Source organism: Amia ocellicauda, chromosome 5, assembly GCF_036373705.1.
Source record: "Amia ocellicauda isolate fAmiCal2 chromosome 5, fAmiCal2.hap1, whole genome shotgun sequence".
NCBI classification, from domain to species: Eukaryota; Metazoa; Chordata; class Actinopteri; order Amiiformes; family Amiidae; genus Amia; species Amia ocellicauda.
The window spans coordinates 51288460-51307289 of NC_089854.1; the positions used below are offsets into that span (position 1 = coordinate 51288460).

General features: G+C 38.2%; 1 protein-coding gene across 9 annotated transcripts in view; it reads left to right on the top strand.

Moving 5' to 3' along the window:
• Nucleotides 1-18830, top strand: part of anks1b (ankyrin repeat and sterile alpha motif domain containing 1B) — a 300917-nt gene that overhangs the window by 206419 nt on the left and 75668 nt on the right. The window lies entirely within an intron of this gene.

The window sequence follows — 18830 nt, forward strand, 5'->3', positions numbered from 1 at the left end:
ATGCGCATGATCTGAGTTTTGGGAGGCTGTTTTGAAATACAAGGGCTTGCCATGCTAGATCAGAGCCTTTTATACAAAAATCTCCTCTAGTTAGAGATGCTTAGTAGGTGTTCAGCTGGCTCATTTGTTGTTCCAACTCCTGTGTCTTACTCATTCTCTGCGCAAAGGCAAATGACTGCAGTGAAGTTCTGCTATGACTCAGTCCTCCCAGGTTCCCAGAGTACCTTCATTCTTGCCACCCGTTCAGCCCTCTCTTTCTGAGCAGAGTCATTGGTAGCCGTTTAATCGTTGGACATTTCACTCATGTGCTAAAGTTCATACTCCAGGGTTTCTTGCAGCTATATTCTAGCCAGGAGCTCAGCTGGCCAAAAATCGGTGCTACCTGGCCAAACAAATGCGTTTGCGGCTACACCCACACTGTAAGAAATTTTCAAGAGGCCGCCATGTTTATGCAATTTTGTGGGGGAAACCCTGCACTTGAATCTGTAGTATTAAGCCAAATGTCTCTTCAAGGCAAGCAAGAAATTCTTCTTAAGGTGCTCTGTTGTCAATATCCCCAACTGGACGCATCCTCTGCAGACTTGCATGCTTTTCAGAGTAGCTGACCTATTCCTTATGTTGTTGGAATATAAATGCACTATGGTAGTGTGCCATAAAAACAAATTGTCAAATGCTTTGTGAATAGTTGTAATGCACCTTATTTGCACTTTTAATACAATACATTGCACTTATGTTGTAAGTCGCCCTGGATAAGGGCGTCTGCCAAGAAATAAAAATAATAATAATAATAATAATAATAATAATAATAATAATAATAATAATAATAATTATGAAGCAAAACAAGAAACACAACATAAATATATTTTAAAGAAGCTTTTTTATTCCTGCTGAGCCATTTTTATTTTAAATATACTTATCAGTTCTTATCTTATCAACTAAAACAAAACCAAGTACTTTTGGAGTCAGGAGACAGGCAAGCAAGACACATCACAGTTTTATAATGTATTAAAGTAACTATAGCCACATTGTATTTATGGAAGAAGATCTGGCTATTAGTTAGGGGGAATTTGTGACCCTCACCAGGATAAGCGGTTTCGAAGATGGATGGATGAATTAGAGGGAATGGGTTAAATTGAGAGAGAAAGGAAAAAACAAGATTTTTCTACTGTCAAAATGTATACCTCTCTGTATTATCAGTGAGACTCTCAGGCTGGTATTAAAACGACCTAAATTTTATATACAAATACTGTTTTATCCTTTTTATTTTTGCAATAAAGGGATTTAAAAGGAAACTGCATGGTTTACTTTGTCATGCAGAAATACACTGAAGCTTTGTACAGCCTTTAAGCCCTTTATCTTGTGAGCGCAGTGCTGGTTTGATGGAATGTCATTTCCATTTTTAGATACTGGTTTGAGGAAATGTGACCACTGTTTTGGAATGGTAGTCTGTAAATCAGTGACACCAAACAAGGTGTCACAATGTGGGGACTAGTTATATGTGCACACATGCTTTAATATAGCCTTGGACTATGCAAGGAAAAGAAACTCTGTTCAAACTACATTGTGGCTGTGATAGTGGACTATAATCCATAGAGAACAAACAGGAAATGCATCCATATCTGTTTTGTAGTGGTACAGCTAAATAAAGTATGCAAGCAAAATAAAATAAATATATTTTTATAACTGTTCCGGTTTCCATAATTCACACACAAATAAACTCTATATTGCTGACTGTAATAATAGATTTCTCCCCATTTTTTTTCTGCATTTCTCCTATTAGCCTTATGAGGTCCATTGTATTGTTGCCTTGGCAACTGGAAGTGCATGAAGAACTCGTAGTTATGTTAGAGATGGCTTACATTTATAGGTGGATAAATCAAGCACTGCAATTTCTCGGCTGCACAGTGAGAAATGTATTGGCTTCCGGCACACCATAAAAGGCATTGGCATTTCCTCCTCCACTTCATTCAGCGTTCTCACAGAACCCTGAGCAGCAGGCCAGACGGATGGCACAAAACAAGATGGTTGTGCGTAATGAGAGCGCAAAGATGGCTCTTCACAGAGAAAAGACACATTGTTCTTTGCCAGTATATATATAGTTATGCTGGTAGTTGATGTTCTATATATAGAAGAAATATTCATGTGAAAATATGTTAAAAATCACAATCAAGAAGTTGTGTGAACAGAGATTATTATTTCTATTTATAGACACTGATAGAATAAAATCTACCCAAGACGGATCTGAGTAACTCTGTATACACACAGATTTATTTGCAGTGGCTTTGATAATTATGTCACTGATTCTTTATTCATTAATATGTCTGTATTACAGTCATTGTTCAATAAAATGTCACTAATGTTGAGTTTTGACTTGCATTGAATTATACATTACCCTAATGTGTACAATATGACCTGTTAAAATGTGCAAGAAGAAAAATGTTCTCATTTTCAGTGTCTTAGAAATAGTTTTGCTGAGGTGTCCTTCTCAAGAATACAGAACTATCCTCTAGTGATGATTTTGCTTTTGTTAGTTTCACCCCCAAAACAGAACAACAGAAAAACATCTCTGTTTCTAAATGTATAAGAGAGCAAAGAGGCTGTATAAAGGAGCACATTGTCCGTGGGCATGCTGTGCCATCTGGCTCATTCATAAGCAGGGGGGGAAGAATGAACCAGACGTTCCTGCTTCCTAGTGTGGAGCTCTCTAGGATTTTGATGTATCTGCCACAGGAAACAAAAGGTGCGAGTGTCTTCTGGCAAAATGGACTGGAAGTTAGTGGTGTGTCTGTGGCAGAGCAGGCGGTTTGTTTGCTACAACCAACAGTGACCTCCAGATGGGGTTTAAATGACCTGGGCCCTCCTGACATCCTTCTGAAACACAAGCCATAGGTGAGGCTGCGATGGAGCATTAACTGTGAACTCAATACCTCTCAGAACTTGCTTGGGGGTTGCTGTTGGGGGCAGTGTAAACCTAGATTTGAGCAAGGAGAGGGTGGGGGGCTATTCTGACAGTGACTGCTAGTGACTGCACAATCCCGCTTTGTAGCTTTCCTCTTCTGGGTTAAGGAGATACTAGCAGTGCTGGATCAAATTAGGGAAATCTGAATTCATCACATCGGCTTGGCTCCTCTGTTTCATGTTTGGTGATTGCCGTGTTATCTAGAAGGAAAAAGGGATGAAACATATAAATTGGTACCACATGCCAATTGCAAAATACAGTTCCACAATCACACTGCTTAACAATTAACAATTGCAATTTTGACTTGATCCTGGACACACTTTTCTTCTTGGTGAAGGCTTTGTCTGTAGCTTTAAGTTGAAGTCCTTCCTCATCAAAAATATCAGAACAAGTCATGCCACAAGAGATACTTTTCTCATTCACAGGCCTTGTTTCTCAACAGATACAGATGAACAGTTGCTGCTATACTATATATAGTTTTCTCACTGCAGGAAGTCTGTTGCTCATTGCAGTATCAAGGGTCATTTTAGAAATCTGTAATTCTACCTTTTCTGCTATGTATAATTGCAATTCCCACAGTGCCAATGTATCTTTAAAAAGTTCTGCCACGCACTCTAAAGTTATGCATTTTCCTGCAGTAGAAATAAAATGGAGAAGTGGAATCAAACCTGAAATACAGCACCACTAAAAAACTATTTTCAGCTGTACCTTTGTATCTACATACTGTTTTAACCTTGCACATGCCTGTAACACATTGAAGACAGTAAATCCCATTCTAAAGGTATTACCATTTGCCTGTCTGTCTCGCAACACCTCTGTCCCCGGCCAATAACACAATAGCAGTTTCCAGTAGCAATATTTAACTCACACCAAGCAGGGCCCAATTATCAATTACCTGCTAATGACTCACATGGTGGCCATTGATCATTCTATTTATACTGATTGACCCCAGGCTATCTGCATAATCAGCAGAGAGCCCTCTGAGACAAACCCCCTGAGTGGTTAGACCTGCATGAGTGTGGTGCTTGTGAGCGGTTTTATCAATAATCCCCCTGCTTTATAAATTAAACAAATAGCAAAAAAAAAAAGCTGTGTGTGTTAAATTAATATCTGAATCAACCTGCTTGTGATCTCCTTGGTTTTTCCACTGTGCTTGGCTTCACATTCCTGCATTGGGAGGAAAATACCACTTTAGGAAAGTCTTCAGGACTATCAGGAGAAAGGGAATTAACAAATATTCATAAGCTCTCGATACAAAAATTGCAATTGCAATTTCAGTACTCAATAATACAAGGAAGGCACAGTTTTTTAATATCTGATTTCCCAATTGTGCTTCCCGAGTTGACCAAGGTGAAGAGGTTTGTTTGTTAAAATGAATGGTGGTTAGCCAACTAATTACAGTTCTTGTGTGACCTGAAAACCAAAACTGGAGACCAGAATTAAATGGAGAAACCAGTATTCAAAAACCTGCTGTATTGTTATGTTAAACTCATCTTTGAGCAGGACTTCATAAGTTCACTGTTTTGCTTTTAAGTGGGCAGCACAGACATTTCTGGTAGGCTTAAACACAGGAAATAACCAGAGTCAGTGGAGTTTTGAAAACACTAAATTGCTTGTATATTGGTAAGTAAGCATTTTGTTAATTAGTTCTTTTGACCTATTACCGTTTGCAAGCACCTAGAACGTTGAAGGGCAAGCTGAGTCAGTCAGCTCTTGTGTCCAGAATGTGTCATCAGTTATTTTATTGTAGAGTGTGAAAACAAATCTCTGAGATGATTTTCAAGGATATGTGAAGCATGAATAGAGCTACTGCAGAAAGCTGTAACAGACTGTTCCCTGAGAACACTTACAGGAAGTGTTTTTTTCCATTTGTATTTTTTAAGCTTAAAGTTTTGCATAAGCTTTTGTCAAGGGCAAACATATTTAAATATTGGGGTTGTTATAATGTGTCCCTTGCAAGATATTAGCAGTATTACTTTCTTCCATCAAGAAACTTCAATGCATTATGTGAATTATCAGAATTCTTTAAATGGTTTAGTGAGTAATTGTGCAAACTTTACATATTCAAATGTGTGTACTATGACTGAGTTTTGCTGCATTTCAATCATTAATTTGCAATTTGCAGTGTATCAGGGAGCCATCATAGCATATATAAACTATGTTGTACAGTGAGGGAAAAAAGTATTTGATCCCCTGCTGATTTTGTATGTTTGCCCACTGACAAAGAAACGATCAGTCTATCATTTTAATGGTAGGTGTATTTTAACAGTGAGAGACAGAATAACAACAAAAAAATCCAGAAAAACGCATTTCAAAAAAGTTATAAATTGATTTGCATGTTAATGAGTGAAATAAGTATTTGATCCCCTATCAATCAGCAAGATTTCTGGCTCTCAGGTGTCTTTTATACAGGTAACGAGCTGAGATTAAGAGCACTCTCTTAAAGGGAGTGCTCCTAATCTCAGCTCGTTAACTGTATAAAAGACACCTGTCCACAGAAGCAATCAATCAATCAGATTCCAAACTCTCGACCATGGCCAAGACCAAAGAGCTGTCCAAGGATGACAGGGACAAGATTATAGACCTACACAAGGCTGGAATGGGCTACAAGACCATCGCCAAGCAGCTTGGTGAGAAGGTGACCACAGTTGGTGCGATTATTCGCAAATGGAAGAAACACAAAATAACTGTCAGTCTCCCTCAGTCTGGGGCTCCATGCAAGATCTCACCTCGTGGAGTTTCCATGATCATGAGAACGGTGAGGAATCAGCCCAGAACTACATGGGAGGATCTTGTTAATGATCTCAAGGCAGCTGGGACCATAGTCACCAAGAAAACAATTGGCAACACACTACGCCGTGAAGGACTGAAATCCTGCAGCGCCCGCAAGGTCCCCCTGCTCAAGAAAGTACATGTACAGGCCCGTCTGAAGTTTGCCAATGAACATCTAAATGATTCAGAGGAGAACTGGGTGAAAGTGTTGTGGTCAGATGAGACCAAAATCGAGCTCTTTGGCATCAACTGAACTCGCCATGTTTAGAGGAGGAGGAATGCCAAGAACACCATCCCCACCGTCAAACATGGAGGTGGAAACATTATGCTTTGGGGGTGATTTTCTGCTAAGGGGACAGGACAACTGCACCGCATCAAAGGGACGATGGACGGGGCCATGTACCGTCAAATCTTGGGTGAGAACCTCCTTCCCTCAGCCAGGGCATTGAAAATGGGTCGTGGATGGGTATTCCAGCATGACAATGACCCAAAACACACAGCCAAGGCAACAAAGGAGTGGTTCAAGAAGAAGCACATTAAGGTCCTGGAGTGGCCTAGCCAGTCTCCAGACCTAAATCCCATAGAAAATCTGTGGAGGGAACTGAAGGTTCAAGTTGCCAAACGTCAGCCTTGAAACCTTAATGACTTGGAGAGGATCTGCAAAGAGGAGTGGGACAAAATCCCTCCTGAGATGTGTACAAACCTGGTGGCCAACTACAAGAAACGTCTGACCTCTGTGATTGCCAACAAGGGTTTTGCCACCAAGTACTAAGTCGAAGGGGTCAAATATTTTTTTCCCTCATTAACATGCAAATCAATTTATAACTTTTTTGAAATGCGTTTTTCTGGATTTTTTTGTTGTTATTCTGTCTCTCACTGTTAAAATACACCTACCATTAAAATTATAGACTGATCATTTCTTTGTCAGTGGGCAAACATACAAAATCAGCAGGGGATCAAATACTTTTTTCCCTCACTGTATATCATTAAATAGCATATTTGTAACTCATTTTACATAAATGAGTGATAGAGCATCACAGATCCCATTAAATGTCTTAAAAACAACAACAAAAATTAACAAAATTACTGTCAAACAGGCTGTTCACTAGCTCTAGCTCTACTGTAGAGAGGGTCCTATCATTTGAAAAATACTGAATTTGACCTATTTCTCCTGGACTCTGTGCTCATATAATATCTATTTTAAAAAGTTCTACATGATGCACATCTCTCATTATCTCCAATGTACAATGTTACATTGAAGTCTGTACTGTAACCGTTGCTAATTTTGCTCCTTTTTAATTTGAGCACATCACCCTCTTCTGCCCAACATCCTGTTTTCACCAGGAACTGTAATTTAGGTCGACCCTTTTCTGTGATCTCTCCTTTTGTATTCCTTTGTTCGTTGGTCTTGAATTAGTCTATTGTTTACTGTTCCAGTAATTTAAAACAACAGGAGATGGCCATCATGGTGTTGATGATAAAAATGGTTCTTTGGTGTACTGGAAATGGAAAACCATAATTTATTTAAAAATAATAAAATCAGTAAAATTACTTTTGAAGATCTTTATAACAAATTGATGTATTATCACATTTTCATTATAGATAAAATCCAGTTGCCATTTAGGATCTGAAATATGCTGTAATATGCATATTGTAAATAAATATAGTTTACTCTAATTGCATTTTCCCTTGTCTCGATATAAATTCATTTTAAAGATACTGGGGAAGTAATTTTGACATGAAGAAAAACATGCCAGGTTTACAAACTTCATAGCAATGCCACAGCTAATTATTACATATTAGCTCCTCCCCAAGGGCACAGAGGATTACTCTCTTCTTGAAATCATAAATACATTTAAAGTATTTGATAATTAAATAATCTTTAATGGAGACACAGCTCAACAGACATTTAGTTATTTCCCTTTGGAGACTTTAGTTCTAATCTAATTTAGGTCACAAGAAATTAGATTTATTTGCAAAGACTAGTCATGATTAGATACTAAGCTTTAATAAAATAAAGAAATAAATAAAAAAATAGTTTAGATATTTGCGCTTCTGACATTCTGTGTCTGTGGTCTGTGAGCTCCTTCCACTTGGGCTTGAGAAAGGTTATTTCATTACAAGGAAAGAGCAACAATAGAGTTTACAGATGTATGGTTCTGCTTGTAGTAATTGCTGATTTGGAGCTAATTGGGGCTATGAGTGCAGGTAGAAATGATCTTACAATTACATTTAGGAGTAATATTAATACTTATATAGCTACCTTTTGCACTCTAGTTAAGGGATAAAATTGGGTTAGATGTTGGTTTGGGTTGGTGTTAAGCTTTCCATTTCCCAGGCTGATTCCTCTGTCTGTGTGCCTTTGTCTCAAAGACTAACATCGGTAAACTCAGCACTGAGAACAGGGAAGATCAGTCGGCTTTTGCATGATCAAGTTCATAGTTTATACATAGATAATATGTTTTCTAATGGAGTACCAGCTAACCTGGAAACAAATAAGAAAATAAAGTGTATACTTTTGGAGTTTCTCAATTTAAGACAATTGCATGCAAGAAGCTCAGTATGGACCAGTTCTGCCACGGTAATATAATAAAAGCAGGTGTGTGCAAAAATAGTTTTCTTTTGAGTACAGAAAAATAATTCACTTCCTTCAGGCTGAATTTCCTAATCCCTTTGTTTGTAAGCTATGCATTTCATGTAGAGAAGTGATGCTCTTTAATGGCAGAAGGCACATAAAATGCTCTTTCGAAAAATATATGAAACGGGTAAAGATTTCTCAGCTTTGTTTATGAAAAATATATTTCTCTACTTCAACTGCTTGCCATTGTCGAATGCAGTAGACCCAGCAAGGCTCAATGTATTTCGATTGAGTGGCTTTTAATACATATAAAATGAGCTGAGGAATGCTTAGGGGAGAGGTGCATTGTGGTCTAGCATCGGGGGTTTTCGTGTGACTTATGTCGGAGAGGGTGGCCAACAAGGCACCTTCGCAAAATGTTTGTGGGGGTTAATTAAGGCTGTACTTTAGTCTGCGAGTACTTAGCTTGTCCTACACCCTCTCCACTGAGTGCGCAACCTGCAGATATGGGGTCATGAAAGACCGTGGTAGGTGCGGACGTGGAGCTCGCATTCAAAATAAATTATTTCTGTGGTGAGAGCGCAGGCAGGCTGAAATATTGGCAGCCAGCTCAGCAGTGGGATTTGTTTGCTGAGGGGGTTGGTGTGGAGGAGGAGAGCCTGGGTGGGAGGACTATTCATCGACATAGATCACATTAGAATCCCACAGTTGGTACCGCTTATGTGGGAAATAATGATTCTGACATTAAAACATTTTGCTTTTTTTTTTTTGATTGAATATGACTTTGTAAGGGAGCACTGCTTTTAAAAAGGCACAGTATAGCAAACAGCACACCTTGAGTGTTTTTTTTTTTTTCTTTTTAATGTTTGTTTGTATGTTGCTGTTTTTTTTGTTCTGTATTCCCCCTAACACCCAACCTCCCCCCAAATCCTCCTCGGGTAATATTGAGTCACACTGGAAGAGATCAGTATACGATCAAGCTGTAAAACAATGTGAAACTAAGTTAAAAATTGAGCTGAACATCTTTCTGGCTGTCTGAAATCTAGGGAACAAGCCGTACAAGAAACCACATGTGGGGATTTGATATCACCCTAATACATTTCCCCTTTTTGTGTCTCCTGCTCTTTCCTTGCATGCAGCTTGCATGTGCTGAGGATTGAATTACAGTTGATAGCTGTCAGCTGCCCACACACTGTTTTCTGTTTCTCTGACTGTCAACAAAAAGTGACGCACATAAAATTGCGAGTGATGTATTGTAAAGGTGATTTCTTCTAAATCCCTGATTATTTAATAAAAAGTTGAACCTCATGGTCACAAATCAGATCTTCACCCCTTTACCTCAGTATGTATCTCAGTGTTTACAGTGGTTTTCTTTTAAATACATGCAAATACGTTGATTATCTAAAACAGCCATCACAGGATATTGGAGGACACAAGGTGAATCCATTAAGACACCTACTTTGCAGTCGCTTTCAGAGGGAGAAACCAATTGCTACAATATAATTTTAAATAAAACGTTATTCCTGGGCTATGAGGAGCCCATGTCTATAGAATCCCAAGTCAGGACATATCTATGATTTTCTGTCTGAAATTTTACATTTGAATGACCTGCTTCAGTCTTGTCTTATCCCATATTTAATTTCAGTACAAACGGCTCTGTAGACTTTTCCTGCATTGACTACACCGAGAGAGAGAGGTTTTTAATTTGGGGGGATTTTTATTTTTTTTATTTTGGGTGATTGTATTTTATTTTTTGCTTCCAGATTTTGAATCAATATCCCTGAACGCTGAATTACTCTGCATCTGCTGAAGTCTTTAAAGAAATCTCTATCTGATCAGCCCTTAATCTTACTTAATAGGCTCTGAAATAAAAACTCCAGGTCGAGCAAGAGGATAAACTGTCAAAACTTTCTTTCAAAACTAATTTAATGTTGTATCAGTTTTGCAATAACATTCAGTTGTCTGATTAATAAAACGAAAAAAGAATCAGGAAATAGGTCAGCTTGCTTATTACTAATTCATAGCAGGCATCTAATTTAAATGTCCTTTATTAACATCTACCTTTTTATTAGTTTTATTTTTGTATGAAGCTGTTTATAGCTTAAAAAGTAAAATACATATAGAGGCGCACAAACACATATATACAATTGTCCCTGCATTGCCCTAAAGTTTATGGTAGCATTAAAGCTCAGTCAGTAATCCTATTTTTTGGAGCTGAACCTTCATTGAGTGTGAATGTATAAATAATATTTTGCACCAGTGTACAAAGTGTTCAATTAATATTATAATGCATCATAGTAGCTGGCAGAAATTGCTCTTAATACTATACCAATTTAATTTTTTTAAAGAACAGCTGCACCTTTTATAGAAATTATATGCCTGTTGACAATACAAACATTTCCTTTTACAGATCACGAGATACTTATTTATTTCCAACAAAATGAATAATGCATTCTGGGAAATTTGGGTGGTGAAATGACAAGGGGAATAAAGTCTGACTGGCTTATATTTATCAAGAAAATAAGCTGATAAATATTTATATAACTGTTGAGCATGTTGTTTTTTTCCTCTTCTTTCCCAAATTCCTAGTCTTGTATGTGACCGGCAGATCTGATGGTGTTTGGTTTATTTAATATCAGAGAATAAACTGCCTCAGAAAATAGAATAAAGTGCAACATGTCCATTGTTCCCTATTCAAAGGGCATATCAACAGTTATCTGGGAAAAGTGGTTAATAAACATAGTATTTTTTTTTCATTCTGCGTTGTTATCCTTGAAAAACAGAATCATTCATAATCCATGAAATCTGGTTTTATCCAGGAACACAGAACTTACAGTATTCGGGAAAAGTAGTGGGAAAGAACTAAAACCACTTCTAAAACAGCATCATAGTCATATGTGAGTAGAATGAGTTTAAAGTATATGAAAATAAGTAATGGTTATAGTGGTGCATTGTTTGTTGACTTTGAAAACCTCTGGCTGGATTTTCCTGGAATGAAATAGCTTGTAGATAATAGTGATAAAGTATCCCTACTACCTTTAACAGTAAACTTATTTTTTTAAATAAAACTTAATAGTAAACTGGGGTAAACTTGGTAAACTGAAGACCGAAAAGACTGCGGAGAAGGAAAAACTACATTAAAAATCCAGATACATGTAAGAGGGAAATTTAGGGACTCTTGCCCAGCTCAGCAGTCTTAACGGCTGACAAATTATGCCTTCCATGTTTCTGACATCTTTCAATTGTAGTGCTGACAGGAACAGCCCTGAAAGAGAATTAAAACCAAATTGCTGATTCAGAATAAAACTGAGGGGAGTTGGGAGTTTTATCTCCTTCTTTTCGCACTCCTGGTTTTTATTGAGCAGATCATTTTCTCTACTTGCTTTTACAATATAGATATGTATTCATTTATTTGAATGCTTTTACATGTGGATTTTAAACTTGAGGAATACAGTAGATATTTAAGGGACACGCACTATGAAATAGACCTACGATTTTCAAATTATCCTTATTGTGCTAGGCTTGTATTTAAACATTATAGGAGGTGGATTCAAAGCTCAACTCAATGAGTTTCAGATTAAATTCTGTGAGGGAAATCTAGGGACCCATGCTGTATATCCCAAACTGCTGGCTGCCATCTCATTTGGAGGAGAATACCATGCACAGTTATTTTTTGCAGATCCAGCAGGCGTGGGAGGGTTTTGATTGTGGATTTTCCGAAGTTAATGTGGCCACAAAATGAGTGATGCACAGAAAACACGCTCTTGGACAATCTAGGTTTCTAAAAAAGGGGGCTCTTAATGACAATCCATTGAAACCTGCCCAGCTTCAGAGTTTGTTTCACAGATGTACTATAAAGGCAGTTTTCAATTAAAATGAGTGTCAGAGGGGAGTGGATGGCTGATTAAAAGCATAAGATCTTCAAGTGATTTAAACCGCTATTCTGTGTGAGAATGACTTGACATCCTGCCAGACAAGGCGAGCATTAAAGAAGAACTAGGATTTACAAGAGGTTGAACATGCTTTTTTAGCAGGTGTTCATTCAGCAAAGCTGTATTCATGTATTGTTAAATACCATGTCAGTAGAGGAACAGCTCCCTTAGGAGACATTAGTTAGCTTTTAACTTTTATTGTACGGTGTTTCAAGAAAACAAAAAGTACAACATTCTTTTTCTGTATCGTGACAGACGGCTGCATGTTAAATAGATATTATAAAAACATTACTGTAAAGATGGTCCTTTTTCTTTCTCGATTAGCCCTGGATGAGTTCAGCTGAAGATTCTGCTTTTTTTACTTTTTCGATGCATGAATGGCAGGGGATGTTAGCAGGGATTACGTGGTTGTGGGTGCATGGTAAACAAGTGTGAAGGCAGTTCAAGCTGAGGATCTGAAGGAGGTTTGGTCTGGCTTGGACAAGCACCGCTTCTGACTGTGATTACAAGCGATGAAGAAACTGGATTTCTGCCCTGATGTCAGTAAAGGCAGTGATAGCAGCACCCACCCCCCCGGAAATGCTCTTTAATGTGTTTATGTAACATCAAGGCAAAAGCCGTGAAACTCTGGTCACCACTTATATGAAACTAACAAGGATGTCGAGCCCTTTACATTTCAGCAGAAGGAAGTGTAATATCCAGAGGGAACGTTGTTTTCTCAGGTCACTTTTATAGTTGCAAAGAAAGCGAAGCCCTCTGGGAAATAAACAGGATTGGTTCAAAATGTTAGGTGCCATGCTATGGACATTAATACATTCAAATTAAACATTTTTTTTAACATTTTGATAATAGCTTTGTTCTGCTATGCACCTAGACAAATATCATATCAAAGATGTTTAAATTCAAATTTATAGTGAGTTTTTACACGTGTACATTCAAGTGTTCAGGAATGATTTATATCCAGTGTTACCCTTCTAAGCCTGCCTAACATATATAGAACTACTGGTACTATTCACAGTAGGATAAACTATCTAATTTAAGTAATTATATGTATTTGAAGAGGCATTGAAAATCTTAAACTGGTTCTTATGTGCACTGACATTTAAATTGCAGTGCATGAAGTCTACAGCACAAGGTATCCGTAATTAATTTAGATTGATTGTGGCCACAAAATCCTTGCACTAAAGCGCAGAAGGAACACTTCTCCTAGTCCAGATGTACATAGCACTAGCAACACTATTTTTGTAGAAATGCAGTTCAGTGCACAAATACTCTCTTACAGAATGGCTGACTGCAGGAAACCATACCACTGATGTATTTAGGCGTGTCTGTTGGCAATCCTGAAGAGCACAAAAAGTTTATCTTGCATACTGGAATTTTACCTTGATGTATTATTTGACATAATTTGCCTTTATTTTATTCTGGTGAACAAACATGACGATGTCCCAAAGCTTTTCATAGAGAAATCCAGAAACATGAAAAAGGTTTCCATGGCTACAAACACACCTGTTGCTGCAGCAGCTGCCGAGAGAAAGGATGATTTGTAGGAACCGGTGACGCAACGTGGAAAGGTTGGTGCAGAGGCGGTTCAGACGAGATAAGGTACTCAGCACTGACACTGACAGTAACACTGAGGACTGGATGTTCTTCTGTGGTCTGATTTGCTTCTGTGTATTCATATAGCTGTTGTCTCTCAAAAAAAACACAACAATCAGAGCAGATATAATTAATAGTTGTAAGCTCTTGCATGTGACAGCGTAGAATATAAAGCATTTTTTGTTGCAACTCTGTGGACAAAAACATTTTAGAAGGATTTTCATTTTTTCTGAAGCAAGTAAGAAGCATTCTTGAAGACTCTTCATGTATATACTATAGGTTCCCTCTTTAACTTGAGAAACAAATCCCAAAACAAGTTGTGATGCAAACAGCTAGGCCTGCCCTTTTATATATATATATATATATATATATATATATATATATATATATACACTCACCTAAAGGATTATTAGGAACACCTGTTCAATTTCTCATTAATGCAATTATCTAACCAACCAATCACATGGCAGTTGCTTCAATGCATTTAGGGGTGTGGTCCTGGTCAAGACAATCTCCTGAACTCCAAACTGAATGTCTGAATGGGAAAGAAAGGTGATTTAAGCAATTTTGAGCGTGGCATGGTTGTTGGTGCCAGACGGGCCGGTCTGAGTATTTCACAATCTGCTCAGTTACTGGGATTTTCACGCACAACCATTTCTAGGGTTTACAAAGAATGGTGTGAAAAGGGAAAAACATCCAGTATGCGGCAGTCCTGTGGGTGAAAATGCCTTGTTGATGCTAGAGGTCAGAGGAGAATGGGCCCACTGATTCAAGCTGACAGAAGAGCAACTTTGACTGAAATAACCACTCGTTACAACCGAGGTATGCAGCAAAGCATTTGTGAAGCCACAACACGTACAACCTTGAGGCGGATGGGCTACAACAGCAGAAGACCCCACCGGGTACCACTCATCTCCACTACGAATAGGAAAAAGAGGCTACAATTTGCACAAGCTCACCAAAATTGGACAGTTGAAGACTGGAAAAATGTTGCCTGGTCTGATGAGTCTCGATTTCTGTTGAGACATTCAGATGGTAGAGTCAGAATTTGGCGTAAACAGAATGAGAACATGGATCCATCATGCCTTGTTACCACTGTGCAGGCTGGTGGTGGTGGTGTAATGGTGTGGGGGATGTTTTCTTGGCACACTTTAGGCCCCTTAGTGCCAATTGGGCATCGTTTAAATGCCACGGCCTACCTGAGCATTGTTTCTGACCATGTCCATCCCTTTATGACCACCATGTACCCATCCTCTGATGGCTACTTCCAGCAGGATAATGCACCATGTCACAAAGGTCGAATCATTTCAAATTGTTTTCTTGAACATGACAATGAGTTCACTGTACTAAACTGGCCCCCACAGTCACCAGATCTCAACCCAATAGAGCATCTTTGGGATGTGGTGGAACGGGAGCTTCGTGCCCTGGATGTGCATCCCACAAATCTCCATCAACTGCAAGATGCTATCCTATCAATATGGGCCAACATTTCTAAAGAATGCTTTCAGCACCTTGTTGAATCAATGCCACGTAGAATTAAGGCAGTTCTGGAGGCGAAAGGGGGTCAAACACAGTATTAGTATGGTGTTCCTACTAATCCTTTAGGTGAGTGTATATATATATATATATATATATATATATATATATTATATACTGTACCGTGGTAAGGTCTCTTTTTCTGGTAATCTGGTGTTCAGAAATATCCTGTTAACTCAATTTGTTGGTGAAAAGGCTTTAAAGTTGGCAGAGTATTTAAATAATTTGTTTCTCTTTCTGACTGATAAGTCTGTGGTGCACAAAGAAGTGTTTTAGTTGGTTTAGACGCTGAGAAAAGCTCTCCTGGATTGATTTTCTAAATAGACTTCCATTTGCAAGTCTTTTACATCCTGTCAGTCCCCTATTAAGAAACACTTTGATCATTATCCAGGAAGTGTCATCGTCTATATACAGTATATTGTGCCACACATACATCACTCATATAAATCACGTTGATTCAAAGTAAGCATTTTCCAAACCATTTTCTTGCTATTTGGAAACCGTAGTCTAATTTATGGGGAATCCTGTGTGCTTCTAAGGGTAAAGTTTGCTTCTTATAAAGTAGTGTTGACTTTTTGCGTGTTATTTGTGGCAAACAAAAGGAAGTGGGGAAGTGTTGAATGAGAGCAGGGGGCGGTGCATTAGGACATTAGTGTTAGACATTAGCAATGTGCTGATTGGAAGATAACATGCAATGTTTCCCAATGGCAGCTCCTGGTTTATGCTATGTGTTAAGTCAGGTGCCAAAGGGATCATGAGGTATATTGAACTATCAACATTCTGTGAGGACCTGTAGGAAAAGTATTTTTTTTGTCTACCCAAGAGAATAGAGTGTGTCTATTAAATCTACTCATTGAGTTAATCGGGTTCAGTCAAGTTAAGATGGACAGTGTCAGGAGATCAATCATTGTTTCATCAGATTTCGTAGCTTGTGGTGTTAGAGATTTTGTCTCATTCAGATTCTCAGAGGGAAGTTTTCCCATTATCATTTATTGGCACTAAACAGAAAAGAAATCAGAGCAAGCTGATATTGATACTACAGGTACATATGGGAAAACGTCTGGAGGGGTTCGGTGATATGTATTTTAATACTCATGCACATTGTATACGAAGAATGTAATTCAGAAAAACACACACGCACAATAAGTGCCTACCAAATTCTCTTTGTAAGTTTCAGAACAGTAGGGACTGGATTTGTTATCAGCGGTGTCCTTTGCAGTCCCAGTACTGTACAGAAGGACATGCTTAGTTTCTTCTGACCTCCGGCGAATCCCAATGGACACAGGAGGCACCAGAGTTGTGATGCTATCTGAAAGTGAGTCTCTACTGACCAGAGCAATCTCACAGCATCTTAACAGCAACCCTCAGGCCTCCCACTGCGAGAGACAGCTTATATCCTGACACTGGCCACTTTCTTTATCTTTAAGTAGACAGCTTGGAGGGCACTTTGAATAATTGAGTTAGTCTTTAACCTACCTGCACCTGTTTCATTATTTTATTTTATCTTTATCATTGTTGGTTTTAAGTGACTTTCCAATGAGATGTATAATCCTATAGCTATGTTTCTTCACTAGGTTAAATACTGCAAGTCCCTAATCTATATATTAGCACATTAACACATAATGCTTTAATATTTGTTAATGTAATTTGTACAGTTGTACGTAGTTGAACCATAGAAGCGATTGTGATCTAGAAGAAAGGTGAATTAATGAATGGCTGTTTCAGCTATAAAACACTTTTGGATGGTTCAACGGACAAAAACCAAGTGATATGTAATCTCTGTAAAGGTGTATTTCAGTGGTACTCAATAGGCAGCCCACAGATGCTTTCAGAATGGCCCAGCCAGTTGACCAAAATAATATTACAAAATAAATAAAATGCGATGATAATAAATTATTAAATTCGTCAAGGAAGCACATACAACTTAGAAACCATAGGTCAAATGTGCTCCCTAACAATTTGCTTTATTCCTCCCCTATTGGATAGTATGGTCCCGTGATTACATCAGTTGCAGTAGCTTGGACATGCCACCTTTATTCATAGTGTGATGGAAGTGAAGTCAAAAATGAGTTCAAGTGGGAGTAAACGTCAGAAAGTGGATAGTGAAAACCGTGCATTTAATCTAAATTGGACGACAGATTTAATTTTTATTTTGCCATCTAATTCAAATGCAAAACATTGGTTTAATTTGCCAAGCCACTGTAGTAGTCTGCAAGGTCACTAACTTGAGGCACCACTTTTGAATCAAAATACAGTAATTTCAATGTGGCCTATCCTGCTATCAGTGTCTTAAGATGCGGCAAAATTGAAAGTCTGAAGTCTTCCTATCAAACGTCAAATTTGATTTTCACAACATCATCGACTGTGCAGGAAGAAGCAACAGCTGCTTCTCTACAGGGAATGTGGGCACTGGCTAAAAATAAAAATCCATTCCTGGATTCCGAGTTTGTAAAGGAGTGCATGTTAGAATTGCTGGACGAGCTGTTGGCCGGAGACAAAAACAAAGATGACATTCTCAACCTCGTCAAGCTGATTCTACAGCGACACGAAGAGTTGAAGATTGCCTGTTAGCGCTACTGTCTGAATGAAAAAACACCAAGTACGTGTCTCTTGCAGTTGACGAATCACGTGGTTCTGCCAACACAGTACTGGCAGCACTGTGGAGTAGTGGTTAGGGCTCTGGACTCATGACTGTTGTGGGTTTGAATCCCGGCTGGGGCAGTGCTGTTGTACCCTTGAGCAAGGTACTTCACTTAGATTGCTCCAGTAAAATGCCCAGCTGTATAAATGGGTACAACTGTAAGTCGCCCTGGATAAGAGCATCAGCTAAATGACAAAAATAATAATAATAATAACAATAATAATAACACTGCCCAGCTATCGTTGTTTGTTCGATTTTGATGGTGAAAATTTCAAAGAATTGTTGTACTTAATTCCACTAGAAACCTACACTATAGGATTTTTTATATTTTTTTATTTTTAAGTTAATGGCTTTTTTAATCAGCATTGATTAGACCTGAACAAAGTATACCTGCTTGTTACAGACCGAGCCCCCTCCATGACAAGGAAAATTCACCCTTCATTAAACACTCTTTACTGTATAATTCACCAAACTGTCCTGTTTGGTAAATTGTCAGGTGAATTGAAAAGAACTATGGACTTTGTGATGTAATTAGTAAACGCTCAACTTCTAGCTTACAACATCGGCAACATGAGGAAACTTAAAATCTTTATGAATTCGTGAACAATCTCAAGAAAAACTTTCAAATGAGATTTGAGAACTTTGCAATTCCAAAAGATGCTCTTTTCATATCTTGCTCTTCTGAGGCAAAGAAGATTCCGCATTCAATTGATGAAGACACCTTTCAGTTCGAAATTTTAAGTCTCCAGAGTTCAAATATATTGAAAGCTACATTCACAGAAGTTGGACTTTGTGATTTCTGGACTCAATATGCTG